Below are 19,983 nucleotides of genomic sequence, written 5' to 3' on the forward strand. Positions count from 1 at the left end.
CAGCCCCAACAATAAAGCAGGCTGTTTGGCTGATGAACAATGGAGGTCTGTTATATCTTCTGTCTCAGACGCACAAACATCACGTGTCAGAACTTAATAGATTCCTCTTACAACTCTCTGCATTGCATTTAATTTCCATCAAGTAGGTAAGTGGAAACATCTCTGTCAAAGGGCAATCATCATTGCTAGTTTAGTGATATTACATTATTTTAGAACATTCATTTGCATCACTGTCCAATAGTTGTTCATAGAATGCTTTGTAACGAGATGGAGAGGGGACAAAAAATTCCTGGAGCTGGCCATATTCTGAGCAGATGTCTGCACAATGCTTGTTCTCACAGTTCCAGTTCATTCTCAGTCTTTCTGGTTATCATATGTCAGATTCATAGGAATTTATGCTATCTTTGATTCCAGATATTGTATATATCCTGTAGATGTCATGGTGGCAGGATTTAAACAAATGAAGTACAAGAGCTAAGTAGCATCAATAATCCCAAAGCAAAGACTAGAGTACTCTATCCACTTTCTCCAGGATGAAAGCAGTTTGCTTTTGTCTTTCCAAACTCTGTTTCTAGAGTATGTACAAATATATGCATTGGAAAGTGGAGGAAACACAGATTCATATATTTATCAACACTTTTTACCGCTTCCCATTTTATCTGCATTGGAGAAAGAGTGAAGAATAATTTAAAAGTCTATTCATAATTCAAAGTTCTGTTCCAAATAAAAAGAAATAAAAAGAAAAATAATAAAATCCTAATGGATAGTGGAGGGTCATTATTTGTGTTTTCTCACTCCAATATTAATATTTTTCTTTTTTTGTGGCAGAAAGGTCACAGAGTTTACACAGTCTGTAAATCTCAACATTTAGGTGGAAGAATAGTAACAATCAAAATATAAGTATATAAAACAACAAAAAAGCAGAACAGTTCAAGATGCCAGACACCAATTCTGTGTCTGCAACAATGAAAGTAACATTTAAGGAGACCCTGCATGGAGAAAATGATGACTGCTATCTGCCATGCAGTCCGATCTCCAGGTTACTTTTATGTCAACCTGCATAAGCAGTCTGCCAGAGGCAGAGAGGGACAGAAAAGTGAATGCTCTGCTGGCTGACTGCCATTCTCTGTGCAGTGACTGATAATAATACTTAATCAAATTCCTATCTGTAGTCTTTATCTTGCACCAGTGTATGCAGTCATTCACTTGTTGTTTGGATCACGTCTCCCTGTTGCTAGTAACAATCTGAAAATGATAACATTTGCTGCTATTTTTATTCCTTTTCCAGTGAAAGATAGGTTTCTACCTCCTTATCCTCCCCTTTCACTTCCCCAATGCACATATATTGGATTACTGGCCTTCAGTTGAACTCTATAACAGTGAACAAACTCCAGTCTTTTTCTTGCAGATTAACTTTTTAACAGGAATGTTTCCTGTTTATGAAAATGGTGAATTCACATACACAGCTGAACTTGGCTGCATAATGGGTTCAATGTTTGAACAGAAGAAACAATACTGCTTTACTGTTAATAAATTCTGAACACATATCTTGACAAGGAAATATCCCCACATCACCAGAACCAAGGCTTTAGTCTAAAGCATACAAGGTAGAAATCCTTGGGTAGCAAAGGTGGAAATTTAGGAGACACATTTAGTTGAGCATTCCAGGATCCGCTTAAGGCTGACACATTAACAGTCTTTTCTTCTCCTCCTTGATAGATTAACAGTCCATGTTCCCCTTTATTGTTCATAGACTGCATAGTCCTGTCTAAGTTCAGGAACTATAGTAGGAAAAACTGAGTGAACTATTTAATGAAATACATAATAATGCAACCATATTAAGGCTAAGCATGTCTCTGTGTTCAGAGGGAACTAGATATGCCTAGAAGACTGAAGTTTAAGTTGGCTGCTCAATATGTTTTGTGTAATATTTGGGTCTGACAGCATTGACTTCTGTTTATCACTACTCCCCTGTAACATACAGGCACAGATAGCTGAAGACCAAGTAATGTAAATATCTCAGAGTCAAGGTTTAATGGTTAATTAAGGCTGCAGAAACACTCACTCTGTCTAGGATGGCACAGCATAGTTTGCCTTTTCCTTTCATTGCAGTGCCCCCCTCATTAAGCAAAACTAAGGTGAAAAGAAGTCACGTGACTTTGCAAAGAAAGTCCCCTCTTCCTGAAGGGGTAGAGAGCTGCCCTGGATTAATTTCTGGTGGAAATAAAATGTCTGTCCTTGCTTTCCTGAAGTAATCAGGCTTTACTCTGGTTTTCAGATCTCAGACACACAACAATCCTTTGAAATTCTATGAAGATTTTCACTAGGCATCTTTCAAACATTCAAGAGCAGTGGATTTATAGCTCATTAACTTCTTCATGTGAAATAGAGTTAAGAAGGCAGTGGAGGTTTGTGTAAGTTCTTACTTTGCTTTCGTATACTTCGCAATTAGCTGCATCTTTGATGGGAACTGGCCCTGACCCTGAAGCTTTCCATTAAATGAGGAAAAGGGAAAACTGAGTACCCCCCCCCCCCCCCCATTGTGTCCAGCCACAGCAAGAGTGAAGAGATATTTTTGGCAGGAATGGACAAGCTAGCTGGGAAAGTCAACAAAACAGTCTGAATATCAGTCTTGTCTTAAACCAGACATTAAGCTTTTTTAGGATACCACCTAGAGCAAGTTGGGCCCAGACCCCAATTTGGGGTTAGTTTTATTTTTCTTCTGAATAAAAGTCACCATTTAAGGTTCAAGAGTTAATGAAAGGTGAATTCTGACCCTAGAATAAAGTTGTTAAAAATTACTTTTTCTGAAAGATTTAGAAAAAGAAAGCAGAAATCATAAATATCCAAAGCATATTGAAATGCTTATTTTTCTTTATTTGCCAAACCAGAGAAAACTGTAAATGAGAAACAAAGGTTAAAAAACCTAAATGGCAATGATTACATTTTAAACTGCTCATTTGAGTCTTAGAAGGGAAAAAAGTTGTGACCAATTAATATGCTTTATCTCTATATGTTCCATAAATAAAAGAAAATTATTCTAGAAAACAATCCAGCATAAGACAAAATACAGTTTACCTTGTCCTTTTGCATTAATTTTATACCTACAAGAAAACAGTTTTCCATTAGCAACATGCAAAGATTAAAAGATCTAATATCTTTAATGTAAAAATAAGGTAGCAATGCACAATAATAATCTTAACATCATTATCTTGAAAAAATAACAAATTTAAATTAGTTAAATTATAAACAGTATCAATTGAAAGTCTTCTTTCTCTTTGACTAGATTGAATCAGTAAGGTTCTAGCTAAACAATTGTTATTTTTCAAAATTTTTTTTAGCCTATCACAATGATTTTATCACTGGGGTTTTTTCTAATACTCTATAATACATCAAGTGTCATTTGTTGCACTGAGATTTCATGGATCAGCTGAGACAAACACTTAGGGAAGTTGATGATAAAAAAAAAAAAAAGAAGAAATGGAAGTTGATGAAAATTAGCATAGGAGATGGTGCCAAGTGCTTTGTAAGGATAAGAGTCCTAAGAAGGTCATTCAAAGTCCATTGGTGTGACATGGAACAGATGAATTGGAGGTGAATTCACATTTGGGAGATTGGAGTCAGTGCTTAGCTAGCTAAGGAAATGCTACTAAATATCATTGATAAAAATTGACATTCACTTCAACAGAAGTCAGCTGTCTTAGTTCAGCTTCAAAAACCACAATATTTGAAGGGAGAGAAACAACTCTGTCCAAATTTACCTTCAAAACTGGCTGTTTCAAACACATGGACAGGAAAAAGATGTAACAATAATTTTATTACATCCAAATTATTTTTACATATAAAATTAAACTAATATTAATATTTTGTGCCCATATTTCATAACATCTATGTGAGACTGTATTTATTTTAACATTAGTGATCTCATCACTAGTTTTCTTCATACACAGTCACAATAAAATATAAGATGTGAAAGTACATTAAAAGTTCATGCTATTCGTCATTCTAATTTTCAGCAATAATTATTTACCCATTCATCTTGGAAATCTTGTAATGATTTCATTGTCATGGGTATGGAAAAGTGTTCATTACTAACTACATATAAAATGATACTTCTAATCCTGACATTCTGAAGTGGTAGTGACTCCAAAATTAAATTATGGCAGCTTCTTACTCACCGGTTTCTCCAGAAACCAAGGTTTAGAAAGCAACTTAACTTAAAGTATTAACATATTTAGTTGAAAAAAATATATTTTACCTATCTCTTTGAAAGTACAATTTATAATTTTTTAAGCATATAAGGTCTGTATCCACTTTTCCCCCAAGTTCTTACTTTGTATTATTCATAGCCAGAGTATGCCCGTTTTTTATCCATTTTCATTGTCTTTGTAGAAATACATGAAGTTCAACCCTCAGATCAACGAGTTGAACATTTCCTAGAATGCATCAATCTCTTTCTATGGATACCAGAATAGCTAATGGAAATTCTAACTTTGGTGTCTTTATAAGATTACTCAATACTTCTGAAGTTAAGTAAGATGAAAACATGGACTAGAGCAATAGCAACAAGAGATCTGTGACATGAATTGTTTACTCTATAATCTTAGAATTGAGTGATGTTAGACTAAAGCAAGAGTAGCTTAAATGGGTGAAAAATATGGTGTCAATAAAAAGTGCAATAATTTGTCAATCAAATTGGAAATCAAAATGAAACAAAACAGAGAAGATGGAATAAGAATACTATTAACGGTATGTGCTAAATAACCATAAAACATTAATCCTTAAAAAATGCTATGAATTCAAATCTGAGTAGATATCATTCCCATAATCAGAAACATCCACTTTCAATTCTTCTAAAATACACACTATTGTACATGGATTTGATTACTTGTATGCAGATTAATCTGTTTACATTATTGCTGTGCCTGGGGTCAAATTTTAGTAAAATTGTCCCTAAAGTGTATTTCCCTCAACAGGTGTTCTGTTTTATTATATCATTCTCCTAAACACGTCTTCCTTGTCTTCATGTTATCCTTCTGTGAAATTTTGTCTTCCGTTTGTAAACCTGTACTCTGAAAATAAAGTAATATTTTGGCAAGACAAATGTCTGCTGGGGACCAAAAAAATCATTTAATAAAAATACAAATGTATTCTTTCTTCTGCAAATGGTAATTGGTGGATTAGGTTAATCAATTTATTTCCAAAGAAATAGGTGTCACTTTCTCAGCATATTCAAATGGAAACATAAATTTCTTCACTACGTGGAAACATTAATTCATGAACATTGTGTACAGTTAGTAGAGACTTGTTTATTCAACATTTTTAGTAGACCTGATATCTTGAAAAATTTACAGATGCTATAGGAACTCTCCAGGTCATTTAGTGGAAAAGAATTTTGTATGCTTTATTAGCCTAATATTAAGAAGTCATCTCCATCATCTTTTGCAATGTACTCATTTCAAGTACAGAAACTGATAGCTATGTAACCTGCTCAGTGATGCAGTGTGATACAAATAGGAAAAATAATAGAATGGTTTGAGACAGAGTGAGAAAAGCAACACATCTAATTGAAGCAGCAAGAGTTAAGCAAGCAGAATGGCATTTATCTCATCTGTGTTTAGCTATTTTAGCCCAGCTGTTAGTAAGCATGGTTATCCATCCAAATACTACTTTGCTCACAAATAATTGAGTCCACAGTTTCATGTCTTGCTGGAAAATACAAGGCCGATCTGATCTGTGATGGCTGCTGTAAATAAGGAATAGGTTCATTTAACCCAGTTGCATTCCAGCAATGTAGAGCCAAGCAAGGCGCAGAGATCCCCCTGAACTTCTGTCTCTAGCATAGGTCTCTGCTGTGAAAAAGCAGGTATGCAAGTGTACCCATCACTCAAATAGTTGGGATTATCATAACAACCTCCTGACCTGTTCAGAAATTTCACTTTACATTCCTGTCTTCATGCTCATCAGACTCCAGTCTGATTATTTTCAGAACCTAGACTAAACACTGACTTTCAGCTAAAAGTAGTCCTCTAAAAAGTCTTTCTTTTCCTATAAAAAAGTCTATAGTACTTCTGCCATCGGTATCCTACCTCAGAAGCTTGTTATGTGAAACACTTTTTTGTAGGTATTCTCTAACAGCTAATAAAATCTGCGGATCCTTTTTTTTAACCATAGTGGGAGATGCAATGATCTCTCCTGCATCTAAGCCAAAGCAAACTAACTTCAAATGGACTTTGTATTAAGCCCCAAAGGAAAAATGGCACAATTCAAGATTTTACTTAATCTAAATTTAGTTCAAATGCTAGTGTGCAAATCCAGTGCAGCCTAAAATTGAAATTATATTTTCTATAAATTATGTAAGTTTTAAATTATTTTAGTTTATAAATCATAAAGATAGTATAAAATGTAAATTATATAAGAATATGTAAATTTTTTAAAACTGTCTTTTTATAAGACCAAATTATAAAGGCTATTTAAATCTTTCCTAGGAAGCCCTTAGGTAACAGCTAGCTATAAACTGAAGTGTTCTCTGGAAGTAGGGATATACACTTGTCTCAATTTTATACATTTACAAAGTGTTCACACTAACACAAGTAGGTGCAAGATTTTACTTTAGAGATCCGTACAATTTTACAGTGGAAACTTAGGAATATCTTGCATTATGAATCATTGGAGTAATAGTTTTGGCCTGAAAGGGTAATTTGGCAATTAAGTGTACAGATCCAGCTTTGACACTCTTTGTGTCCCTTTTTTTATCTGTAATTTTGAGACATTAATCCTGAACTACTGTTAGTTCAGAGTTATGAGAAAATAATCAGGGAGTCTTCACTCAGCCCTTTGAAAATTTAAGTCTAATGGAAGTATAAACCCTAAAATGTGTGCTATCAAATATTACCAACATTTAGGAATACTTTTTCAATGCTCTTTGAAGTGCAATAATTTGAGTAGCAATCAGTGATATTTTGAAAGGGAAGTATCTGTTTAAACACTTCATCCATGACAATGAAGGCAAATTTGTTTGTACTAAACCTTGTCTATTACCAGTACACAGTCATTCAAGAGCTAAATTTAACACTTGTTAAAAACTCTGTTCATGATTAAAGGAAGAAAGGATTTTTTTTAAGAAAATAAACTTTGGCTATAGACTTTTTATTTTATTTTTTTTTTAATTTTTCAATGATGTTCAGATAGTTAATCATCTAAGCTTGTACAAAGAACAAAATTATATATACATATATGTATATACAGGATTTAGCTCAAACTCTTAGAATAAAGAAATATATGTCTAGTATCTTTTCTCTGAGGAATTATTAGTAGCATTATTTCACTTTACATTTTGATCACACAAAGAGGAAATGGAAGAAATTTGAGATCAGCAGGCCACATCCATTTTCCTGAAAATTCAGGAAAAATACTGTTGGGGAGAATTTGACCCAGAAAATCTGAATCTTTTTGCATATAGTGAAACTGATTAGGGTCAACACCTGAAGTCAGGACTGCTACAGCACAACTAAAATTATTCCAATACCTTCCTTTCATTTCTTAAGACAATTGCATTTCCATAAAATAATCTTCCTAATGTACTTCACTCCTTTTTTTTTTTTTTTCCTATTGGACATAAATACACAGAACCTTTAAATCCAAAGTATGTTATTTCCCAGACATCAAAATACAGATTTTAACTTGAAAATAAAAATATATTTGTCACTCGTCAACATAGGTTACACAAAAATTTAAGATGCACAAAGCAGAAACAAAGAGATGGCCCAGCAATTTCAGTTAAGGAGCTTTTCCCTCCTCTTAACCTGTGTGGAGCAGGTCTTTAGTTAGCATCAGTTTGCACAGCTGTCCTAAAGGAAACATACAGCTCTAATTCACCTGAAAATCTGATACTGTGTGAATGAAATGGCATACTCATGTGCATTTTCTTAACTGGTAATCTCTACCTGATGGAACAAATAACTAAGATGCAATGCACATTAAACACTAATGCTTGATTAAGCATTTAAGCTGATGCTGCTTCTTTTTTTTTTTTTTCTTTCAAAGCTATGATATAAAATAGATGCTAAAGAAGAGATTCTGTAAACAGGTTGGGGTTTCTTTCCTTGTAAATTAAATTTTAAACATTTAAACTTTTTTTTTTTTTTGTCTACAATATTTCCTTTAAGCTGTAAATTAAATGTCCTTTAAAACTACCTATTTGTGATATGGTGCATGGAATACCTAACGGGCAGAATGTTACTATTTAATTTACACTGTCTCTGTGCCAAGGATATCAAAAGATCTATCAAAGGTATTTCTGTATCAGCTTGACAGTGCCACGTTTTTTGTGAAATGCTACCAGTCAGCTAACAAATTCTATTCAATTCTCCTTAAGAAATACAAAAGTATTCTGTTACACAAATTATTTACATATAGATGACTATACTAAAGTTGCAGAAAGCAAACAAAAAATTAATAGTTTCCAATGTTATGAAAATTATTGTAAATGTCTTTAATAGACATTTTTTCCCCCTGTATACTAAAGTAGTAGTGTTTCCAGAATGATAATAATCTTTTTTTTCCCTCACACTGCTGAGCTGGGAGTGACCTCACCTGACCCAATTGAAATTGATTTTGTTGTTGAACTCCTTGCTAGTGCAAATTAATCTTAGATCCATACAAGATCAGGGAAGCAAGACGCAGACTACAAAGACCTCAACTACTGAGGGAAAAAATTAGCTCTGGAAAAAGTATTTTAAGTTTGGAAAGATAAATGGTTACAATGACTTGCTTTGATAGAACATCTGTAGAATAGGAGAAGAGAATGACAAGAGCTCTGTGAAAAAGCTGTAACTTAATAGCCTAATTTCCTGCCTAGCCCCAAAGAAATATCTGTCTGTTTCTGACAGTTGATGAAAATGCACCAGGATTTGATTTGCTCACCAGCGTGGGACAAGTTCAGTCCCATCTCTCCCTCCGTTCCCTTGAGCTACATGAATACAGCAGTCAGGTTCTATTACTGGTTTCCACCTTTTTAGTTATAAAGATATGACTTGCTTTTCTTTTTTTTTTTTTTTTTTTCTGAAGATATACCTGCCCCCTTTTTTATCTGTTTCAGTATTTGTCTTTTTTCCACCTTAACAGCTGATCTTTCTTCCTAGCCATTTGGAACAATATGCATTTTAATAAATTCCCATGTCTCAAGAAATGTCTAAAGGCAAAAAGAAACCTTACCTTTGCAGACACATGATGCCATTCTCACTTAGAGCATCTGTTCTGTGCTACTTGGGTTCTCCTGCAGTGAATGTCAAATACAGCCAGCACAACAACCTTACTTTTACAGTCTGTGTAGAATTCCTCTGCACACCACGAGCTTTGACAGAACTCAAAGTTATCTGATAATGCAGGGTCTCTGCAGCCTGTATTCCTGTAAATGACAACCACTAATGTCTGATTTAACAAGCTAAATATGGAAAATAAAAGTGTAACTAACAACTTCTTCTTGAGAGTTGTGTGCTTCTTCTTGAAAAAAAAAAATCCATGATAAATGTTATATCCTGAAATAAAATGTTCCAATATTGTATAAATGAATGCTAAATAATTGAAACAGAATAAATTAAGACTCAGCCATTGTACAAAATCATTTATTGTAGATTTGAAAAATATGTGAAGATAAAAAAAGCGGGAGAGGGCAAGGAAAAAAAGCCAACAACTTTCCTAATTTCAGTGTGTGAACTGAGTACACCTTGATTTGCTAATTTAGGCATTGCACAAAGAGATATAAGCATGAATACACTTTTTATTAATTTACTTTTGCAGTGAAAAATTATTTTTGCTTTAAAACTAGAACTACTTTGGAAGCACCTTTTGATTAACAAGTCATTTTAAAATGTGAAACTAGAAATATAGTCAGGAATTTAAGTAAAGAACACAACAACAGAAAACCCATACAGTATTTCCCAGACTGGTCAGGAGGCTACTTGAAAATCCCATGATCTACAGACCTAAGCTGTCATAATGAATGTGGACTCAAATGTAAATCAGGACTGAATTAGTCAGAAACGTCAATGTAGTCCCAATGTCACAAAGAGGAAGGAATTAGGATGTGATAGTTTCTAGAGAAACTTCAAATTCTAGTCTATTCAAACAAAAATTATGGAAACAATCAGCTATACTAGATGAGGAATATCAAGCTCCAGTGGATAACTAGTCAAATCAGTTCACTTTTTCCCCCTAGTTGTTCTCCTTTATTCTCCCTGCATATTTAACACACACTTACTTGCTCAGACCTGCTTGCACAGATCTCCTGTTTCTTGCTGTTCTCCTTCCTCAGCAGAATTCTGATCTTAGTCATAGGACACTATTTTGTTGTTCGAATTGTCCCACAACCCAGAGTTAAATGAACACTCACTGAATATTTCCAGATTCCTTTGAGCATGAAAGATAGAAGAGAGATGTGTGGAAGGGCTGCTCCTTACCAGCAGCTGACATGGTCGTACATGTAGGTCAAGATGTGCTCCCAGCTCTAAGAGTTACAGCTCCTGCAAACACAGAGAGCTCAGAGACCCCCCCAGGCAGCAGTGTTTGAGGACAATGATGCCAATTCCTCAGGTTAAAGTACAACCCCCATCTCTATGTTGAACTCACAGTAACTTCTCAAGGGGTGAACATGAGAAACTCAGGAAAACCTAGGAAAGACAGAGGCAGATCTAATGGGTTGACATGATAAACTTAAAGGGAAATCTCTAAAGACCTGGGAATTTAGGATGTATGAGGCAAAAAGCCAAGCATTCCCACAGAATAAGCTTCAGATTCAGCAGATACCCATAATTTATTCTCATATGATTTTTTCAATAGCCTAAATAATATTTTATTTATGGGAGACTGGAACTGTTATGATGTATTTCTAAACACAGTGATGATAGATACAACAAATGTAATATGTTAAGAGTTAACAACAACATTCAGTAATAAATAAGCAGTCTATGCCTTTCTCTTCCCACATCTAAGGATAAGTTGAAAAATATATTTGCTTTGCATCATGAAAGAGTGATAATTTTAGAAATTGGATTTCATGACAAAGGAATCTGTATTAACATTATGAAATGCAAATTATGAAGAAATTTGCTTGATGCATTTTTGCAAAATTCCACTTATTTCACTGGAAATTTGCTAGCTTGTGCCTAGGCAGAATTATTCTTGCAATAAAAGTGTTTAATTTCAGAGATCTGAAAGCATTACTAGGAAAGCACTGTTTATAGGAAGAATTCTAAAACTATCAGTAGTTAGATCACACTAGAAAAATGCAATTCTCCTTCAGAGAACTAAAATAACTGAACAAAATAGCTAGAAAATAAAGGACGTTTATTGATGGGTGTCTTTATTCCATGGCAGTGCAATAGCTATTAAAATAATGTTTTTTTTAAATACCAGAGATCATGTCTGTGATGACAAGTAAAGTACTGAAATTTAATATAAAATAAATCTAACAAAATCTGGCAACATTATCTACTCAAAGATATATTCTAATGTTTATCCTTTTTAAGGATTGTATTAATCAACTGTCAAAACCAAAACTGATGACTAATCCAGAATTCACTGAACTACATCAGTTGTCTGAAAGGAGAAGTTTAAATTGAGAAGATATCACCCATGCATTCATTATGTGCACAGAAGCAACAAATTCTTTTTGTGTACGTTACTCTCTAAAGAGTATTAAATACTAAAGAAATCAGAAAACACTTCTTGATTGCTGATTTAACCAGTAAAAACAGGTTGTGTTCATTTAGAAATGGACTAGTCATACAGATCTAATCGATACTCCAATTACTATAGAAAGGGAAAGCAAAGAGGAAAAGAAGTCACCAAAAGTTATTGTGAACATGTCTCTGTTTCTACAAATTTTCCACACAAGTAGTATAATTGTTTATGAAACAACTATAGAGACAATAGAAATGTCCAAAAATATCAGAGTAATTAAAAATATATTTAATTTTTAATATTTTGAAATACATCAAAAAAGTTCAATAAAGTAGAACTATAAAAATTCATGGTAGTAGTAAAGAATTAAAACAATCTGAAAACATTCTTAAGACTTTTAGCAAGTCTAAAACATCTGTGGCATCTAAAAGTTTATAAAAAACACAATAAGGACTTCTCCAGAATCTAGTTAGATTTCTGTTTTAAAGGCAGAAATAATCTCCAAATGTGGGTGGTACAATATGTATTTAAATCAAGCCCCCGTCCACAGAGACTTATTTTCTTAAAGAGTTTGCCTCAAAATATTGTTCTGGGTATCAGTAAAATCAATTGGTTTGATCAGCTGAATGTTGTGAAAAAACTCATATTTTTACATCAGTTCTGCCTTTCTTGGGGGGAATAAATGGTCTTGCATGTGGCCTGTGAAACACTCTGTCTTTCCTCATGATCAGCAATATATTGAGCTGTTAATGAGGTTAGAACAGAGCATTAAGGGGCTACTCAGGTGAGTTCCCAACACAGTTTTTCAGGCTTGCTCTTTGAGTAGTTAAAAAATGTTGACTTGAAATGCCCCTCGGATCTTGGCTTATTTAGACCATAACTGATCTGCTGGCTGACCATCTCAAGATGGGAGTGCATTGCATGACCAGGACTAAAACCAACTTTCCAGAGGCAAAGTTAATTCAGTCATTTGGAAAAGTGATCTTCAGCTTGTCCAACACAGTCATGGGAAAACTATGTGGGAACCTCTTCCAGGATTAAAGAAACAACCTAAAGGCCAGACCTACCAGTAGTTCATGAGGTAATTTTGGGTTTAAAAAATGAGTAAATTTCTGTAGCGGGATAACAATTCACCAATAGGCAAAAATCTGTTGAAATCAGTGATTGGTAACAAAACAATCATAATTTCAATTATCATAATTAGGTCCTGAAAAAAATGGAAACAGTTTCCAGAGCTGGAACCACAGTAGCAACTAATGATGTAAGTGCAGGAATTCTGTTGTTGGTTGCAAGCCACTGAAAATAGTCATACATATTACACAGGAATGACAAGTTCTTGTTTCCCTGAAATTCTTCTTCTCCATTTTTACCTTTAAACTAGTATTCCCTGTGTAGTTACTGTGTCAAGTGATTAAAGCCCAGTGGGTATATAATGGGAAAATCTTCATAATATTGTTTTCATGTATCCAGATTTGAATTAGTTTTTGGTATTAGGGCTTGGTCCCTTTCCCTCATCATCCATATTGGAAATAAATGGAATTATGCCAATTCTTGTTTAAAAAGCCCTTCAGTATGGTTTTGAGTGTATCTGGTCTGAAGCACACAGTATCGGTGCCAGGTCTGACTCCCTCTGCCATACCTTAATCACTATCTCATCAGAGTTTTGTGTCCTTAAACTCCTTCACATGCCCTCATGGCGCAGGACGTAACCCAGGGTATGCAGCATACATGCAGGATTTTGTAACATATACAAGCCCAGTTGTGTACCCTTCAGCCTGGTGCCATGGTTCATTGCCAGAACTGAACATACTCTCTGGGAAGGATGAAGGTGATGGCGATGGTTCTGTCCAAGGTGAGTTCCAAGCGGGAAGTAGGACACAATGGTAGAGGCACAATCGTGAAGGAGCTGTGACAGAAGGGAGAATATCCACAGATGAGTTGCTTTGGAGTTAGTCTATCCCCCAGTGCCCAGTACAGAATTCAAAACAGCTTAAATTGGCTGATACGAAATGGGGATATCAGCCCTTGGGGGATAAAACAGGATGAGGTGTTCCCAGCTTCTTCCTCACTCTGCTACTGTGTTTCATGGGAACATAACGGTGCTAAAAACACTCTTCAAGGGAGAAGAACTCCCTTCAGTGGGGGGTTGTGGAGTCCTTTACCTTCCATCCATAGGAACATTGCCATTGCTTTAAAAGTATTCTGGATTAGACTCTACATCTCCGTCTCTTTCCAGACGCAGATAGTCCTACTAGCATTTACGTGTAACTAAGTGCAGTGTGTTTTTCCTCTTTCCATACAATCACAGTATTTTTCTGTGGCCCCAGTGATATTAGATGCCATCCTTAAGAGGGCAGACACAAAACACTCCTGTTTGTTACTGCATAGCATGTAGGCAATTTTTTCTTGACAAGGCTTTAGTGTATCGATGGCTGTTAAACACACTTTTGCCAAGGATCTGCAAGGCATCTAATTTATGGCCATTGCCTAACAGACTGTTTAAATGTTAATGAATCAGGTAGCTGAATTACATGCATGAATTGCTGCATATAGTTATTTTAGACAGGCTGCAGTGGATGGAATTACCAATGCAACTCACCTGCCACTAATACTAAAATGTGAAATTTGTTTCTAAGTTCCAGCTTCAGCATCAGTAGCATTGGGTAAAACTGTATGGTTGCCAAGTTAATGAATTTTCTCCTGCCTCTTTGTATAAGCCTTTAATCGTGTGCTAAGAGGGAATTGCAGGCAAAGGAAGAAATTGCTTTACCCCACACTTTCTCAGGTGGAAGCTGTGATCATATGTATGAAGGGTACACTGAAAATTAATCAAATATTCAGTTTTAATAATTTTATTGCACTATTAGTGTAGGATGTTTCACCCTTCCAAATCAGAATTGCTCTTTGTTTCCCTATTTCTTCACCTTTTAATGCAAATCCCCAACTAGATGGGTATTTTCCTTAATCATATGGAAACACAGAATCAATTTGTTCTTGAGGGACCTCAAATAAAAGTTATGAGTTTTATGGTCGATTGATCATTAAAAATATTTCTGCAGATGACTCAGAGGTCCAGAGCAATTATAAAATTATACAGGATTCCAATTTGAATAGCTATTTTGAGAGACAGAGTCTCAAAATACTGTGTGTTCATTGAATACAAACAATTACATTGCTGGTTTTTTTGGTTTTTTTTTAAGCCCAGAAGGGGAAAAAAATTAAGGAAAACATAGAAGCTTCTAAACTCTCTTAAATTAAAATTAATTTTAACACTTGATTTAAAATCCTGCAAAAACACATAATCACAGTTGACATAAATATCCTTTGTACTTAAGTCATCTAAGCATATAACACAAAATCCTAGAAGGAAAAAAAAGCAATACATTCCTCATAGGCAACAACAGATTATTAAATCTAACAAAGTTCACTCATATTAATCTTGAATTTGCACATGCAAATCAGGCACTTCTTGGCACCAGTGAAGGGAAGCCTCATTAAAACTGGACTAAAAAAAAAAACCTAAAGGGGAAGCACTTTATTTACTAGAAAAAAAAAAAAATCATCAGTATTTTGGCCTTTTCAACAGCCCCATCTGTCCATTAAATACCATCTATTAAAGAGACACACAACAGAGTGGATTTAAAACATGGATGCAGAGTTTTCCATGGTTTTTTTCCAGTATTTTGAAGGTTTCTGCTCCAATAGCTTTTTCCCTTTTCCCTCTGCTCTTCTCTGCATTCACTGCTTTGATATATTCCCATATTAATCTATTTCACCACATCTCAAGCAGTGCTGACGCTTTCGCATTTCCCAGTTGCTCACACATACACATTTAGGCACCTATGATGCAATCCCCCTTCCATCAGACAGGGTTTAAATGTAGTCTCATCTGCTCTTCATGCCTTTTCATGTCTAATTGCTTTAAAAGAGGAAGGGATTGACAAAACTTACTTGATTTTTTTCCACCTAAAGAAAAAAATCTAAACAAAAGACAAAAGGCTTAAATATCTTTCTTATATTACAGGTCCAGCTGCATAAAATGATTGGCTAAAATAAACATAGCACAATTCTTTATTTATTTATATAATAAATTATGCACAAGGAACATTTATTCCTAAAGAAGGCAAAAAATGAACTACCATATTATTGAAAAAGGTTATGAGCATACAAAGAAACAATGCCACTGGCAGTTGCATATATTATTTTGGGGGAATTAAGTATCAGATTTTCAGGTACTCTTGGGAATCTGAGGATTACAATAGGCGTCAGTATTTGAAACCCTTCATGGTGATAGCCTTCATGTATCTGAAGGGATGTGAACTACCTAAATCAAGACAGAGCTTTTCAAATCGTACTTTGCTTTAAAATCTAGTCTTAAAAGTTAGTAGAGACTTTGCTATGCCTGCAACATAGATCTTCTGTAAGCTGGCTGGAGCAGCATACAGCTGCTCATAAATCTGTAAGGGTAAAATTCAAATATTGACCTGCAAACAATCTGCAGAGACTGTATGTAAGAAAAGTAAGCAACAATTAAATGTTAAAAGCTCTCTCTTCACTGGCAAAGTCCTAGCAATTTTGCCCAGTTTTTTCTATCCACATGCCCGACCATTGTCAAATACCTGGTACTGCCATAGGACTTCCAAGTGAAGCTGTGCATCATGAAAATGATCCTACAGCTGCAAAACCTGTAACCCTTGGCTGCCATGCAGAGCTGTGTTCCCTTTCAGAAGAAAGGAATATGGACAGATTGAGACAAGGAAAAGTCATTTATCTCACCCCTAGCCATTACTCAAGGACATCTATAATTACTATTCTTTGCAGTTCCTCCTTGATGGTGCTGCTTCCTTTGCAGCAGCCCTCTAATTCATGCAGGAATTGCATTTTGGTAACTGTTATTCTCGCCAAGTCTCATGATGCTAGTTCTGAAAAAAATACTGACTAGCAAAGAAATATCATGATTTGGTTTTGCTTGCATCTTTTAGGGTTTACCCTTCACCCTTCCCTCCAGTGTTAGCTCTTCTACTTTCTAATAGAACCTTTTAATGAGTAAGTAGTTGACCGGGCACCTAATCTCTGGTGAGAGCACAATGCCCACTCACCTTTCAGTTAATGCTCCATTCACAAAACTAGAGAATAAAAGAAGCATCTGAATAAGAAATATGTGTGTACTGACAGAACTGAGAAGTCATTAAACCAAACAATTTTTTGCAGAGAAGCAATTAAGATAAGATATTGACATCCTTATTCAGAAGGTTTTCAGCTCTTAATTAGGTAAAACTGCCACCAAAATAATTTGATTTGTGGAGGAAGAGAATCATGTAAAATATTATGGGAAGATTTCAAGACATATAAATAATTCTCGTGGACTGTGTTCTGATTTTTAGTTGTCCATTCCATGACTAATTAGAGGACTTTCAAGGTTGAAAAGCAGAAAAGTATCTGCAGGACACAATAAAAGATAAAAACAAATGTTTGTGAAATTAAAGGGTGCTTGAGTTTCCATCCTAAGCAGGGCTGCTTCCAGGATGTCAGACAATGGAGAGTTCTGTGCTCTGAATGCCAGAGGGCTTTGCTGTCAAACAACTCTGGAGGCCTTCATGCTGGGTATTTACAAAATTTTTCTTTTCCAAAGTGAAGATAACATAATACCTTTCAATTTGTATGTAGCATAAGGTTCTCATAAAACTGCATTGATAAAATCTTTTCTTTCCTGGGTGAACTTCCAAACAGTTCAAAAGTGCTTTTTAAAATGAAGTAAAAATTCTTAGTATCCATCTGTAAGTTTCTGGTTGAAAAGTACAGAGTGTAATTGAAAACAACTTCCCTATTTTGTAAATAAGTAGAAAAACACATTTGCTGCTACACTCTTAAGCAACAGCACAAACAGGTAATTTCGGACTCCAGTCAGAAATATTCAAGTGTGCAAATACACTAGTACAAGGCCACTATTACTAAATGGACATGTACACTATTCACACTGAATACTGATATTTTGGTATTTTACACTGGACTATTTTATGCAGTTTGCAGCTTTAAACTTGTACAGGTAACACTTATTTTAAAAGCAGATCTCTTGTGTGAGTGGCAATTGTTTCAGTCAGTTCTAGTGCATTAAAGATACAGAAATAAATGTTTCTTCTGTAACTTGCACATTTGATTTGTGATTTTAAAGGAAAACAAATTTAACTTTTCATTATTTAGTTAAACACAGGGACAAGTGTAAAGCTAAAATGTAATTTCCAAATTCATCTTTACTCCTGCTACTTGTCAACCCATTTAAACCCTAAGTTAGGAGGAGAAGGAGAGTTGCAGGCAGAGATTTTAATATTTACCAGGAAACACCCAGACAGACAGTTATGATCTACTCTTTCTAGGTCCTAGCAAAATAGTAAGTGTTAGCAATTCAGTCTTCCTTAGATGCAGTGCCTACTAACATATCAGGTATCTGACAAAGGTGTCCTGAAATAAGTTTCATGTAGGAACACCTGAGAATGTTTGGAAGGGCACATCAAGTCAATGCCATAGCACTTGTCAAATCAACTATGAACTGAAAACATGTTTACTGAAAATTTTAGGTGCAAGGAGATCAAATTTCACTGAAAATGATGTGTGGCATGCAAATAAATAGCATCTAATATAGTTTTGTAAACTGATGAAATTGAGAGGTTCATCAAAGCATTCTTGCTGTTTCCTTGCACATTTTTTGTAGAACCAAGGAAAGCTTAGAGAATCTTTTCCAAAAACTTACAAAGAGTTAGTTAAATTTGTCATCAAAAGGTTATATTATATTTTAATTATTGAGTATACTGAAGAAAGAATAACTGAAACATATACAAAGGTGTATAATCCTTAAAATCTTTCCTTATTTAAGTTTCTACCTCTCTTCTATCTTCCTTTATTCAGTCTGCTATCAGTGATTGCAGTAATGCTTACTAATTGGATGATTAACTAATATTATTACCTTCACTAAACTTACTAAAAAGAAATAAACTTCATTCAGATTAACATGGCTACAGGATTAAATCTAAATGGGTATGAATAATCTTACTTGTACCATAAATATGCAGAACATCAATCTAAAAAATTACACTTTTCTGTAGGAGATGTTTTCTGCCTGATTCTCAGCTCAGTAGCAATGGCATTGCTTCACTGTCCTTACTCCACATACTTATGAATTATTTTTCATTTATTCCAGAATTAACTTCTGTGTTGTCATAAATTCTAATTTTACGTAGGTAGTGCATAAAACAAAAATGCTGGAAACAAGATGGCAATGTGACTTCTAGGCAAAGGAAATTCTAATCTGCCATTTCTGACACTTTCTATTCAAAATTGTCTTTGCTATTTACAGTGATAATATAATGACTGATTGTGAGGACTACCATAAAATAATTTTCAAATGGAAATCACTGTGCTTTTTTGAACTCAAATTTCTTTTCTTAAGTCAAGCTTAACAAAGTGTGAAATTAATCTAGATAATTGTTTCTCATATTTCTCCTCTCAATGCTTCCTAAAACTGAAAGGATATCATAGTCTCCACTTATTTCCCAGTGTGTCTGTATTTAATAAAGGCACATGCACACGTGCAGAAAGAACAGACTCACCTGTAGTCAGCAGGAAGGTCAAAGGGCCCAGTGGACAGGGAGCTGGATCTCCCTTCCTGGTGGTCTGCAACGATAAGAGCTGAAGTTGGGCAGTAACAAGATCTTCATGAGTACAAGGAGTTAACCTTCTCAATTTGATGAGATTTCACTGCCATCTAGAAAGGGGCACAATCACTTCTTTGTACAACCACTATGCCAAATTCATGTATGCTTTCTTTAGACCCCTTTCAAACGCCACACTCAAGCTCTAAATTTTTTTATTAATAACTAAAAAAATGTGATATAAAATGACTACCAAAGTAGTCACACTTGCATAAACCAGGTACAAATACTGTAAGTACCAGAGGGAAGTACATTTTGGTGAACTTTGATTGTTGCTGAAATTTTTGGAGTAGATAACTGCATATGGTATCAGTCAAGCTCAGGATGCATAAAAATCTGTCTTAGAGCACAATTTCAGTCCACCTAAAGTGTCTGAGAGAGCAATATGCTCTCTCAGAGCCAGATTCACTACTCTTATTTCAATACCACTGCAATGCAACAGTAAAGCCAGACAACACTAAACTGAACTTTCTCATCACTTAAGACATACCACAGATTTTCTTCACACAAGAGATGTCAGGAGTGTGTATGAATACAGCCTTCTTGAGGACATTTTTACACTGAAAAAAAATTTTAATATGTCACTTCACTATCA

This window comes from Motacilla alba, chromosome 3, assembly GCF_015832195.1.
Source record: "Motacilla alba alba isolate MOTALB_02 chromosome 3, Motacilla_alba_V1.0_pri, whole genome shotgun sequence".
Classification (NCBI taxonomy): domain Eukaryota; kingdom Metazoa; phylum Chordata; class Aves; order Passeriformes; family Motacillidae; genus Motacilla; species Motacilla alba.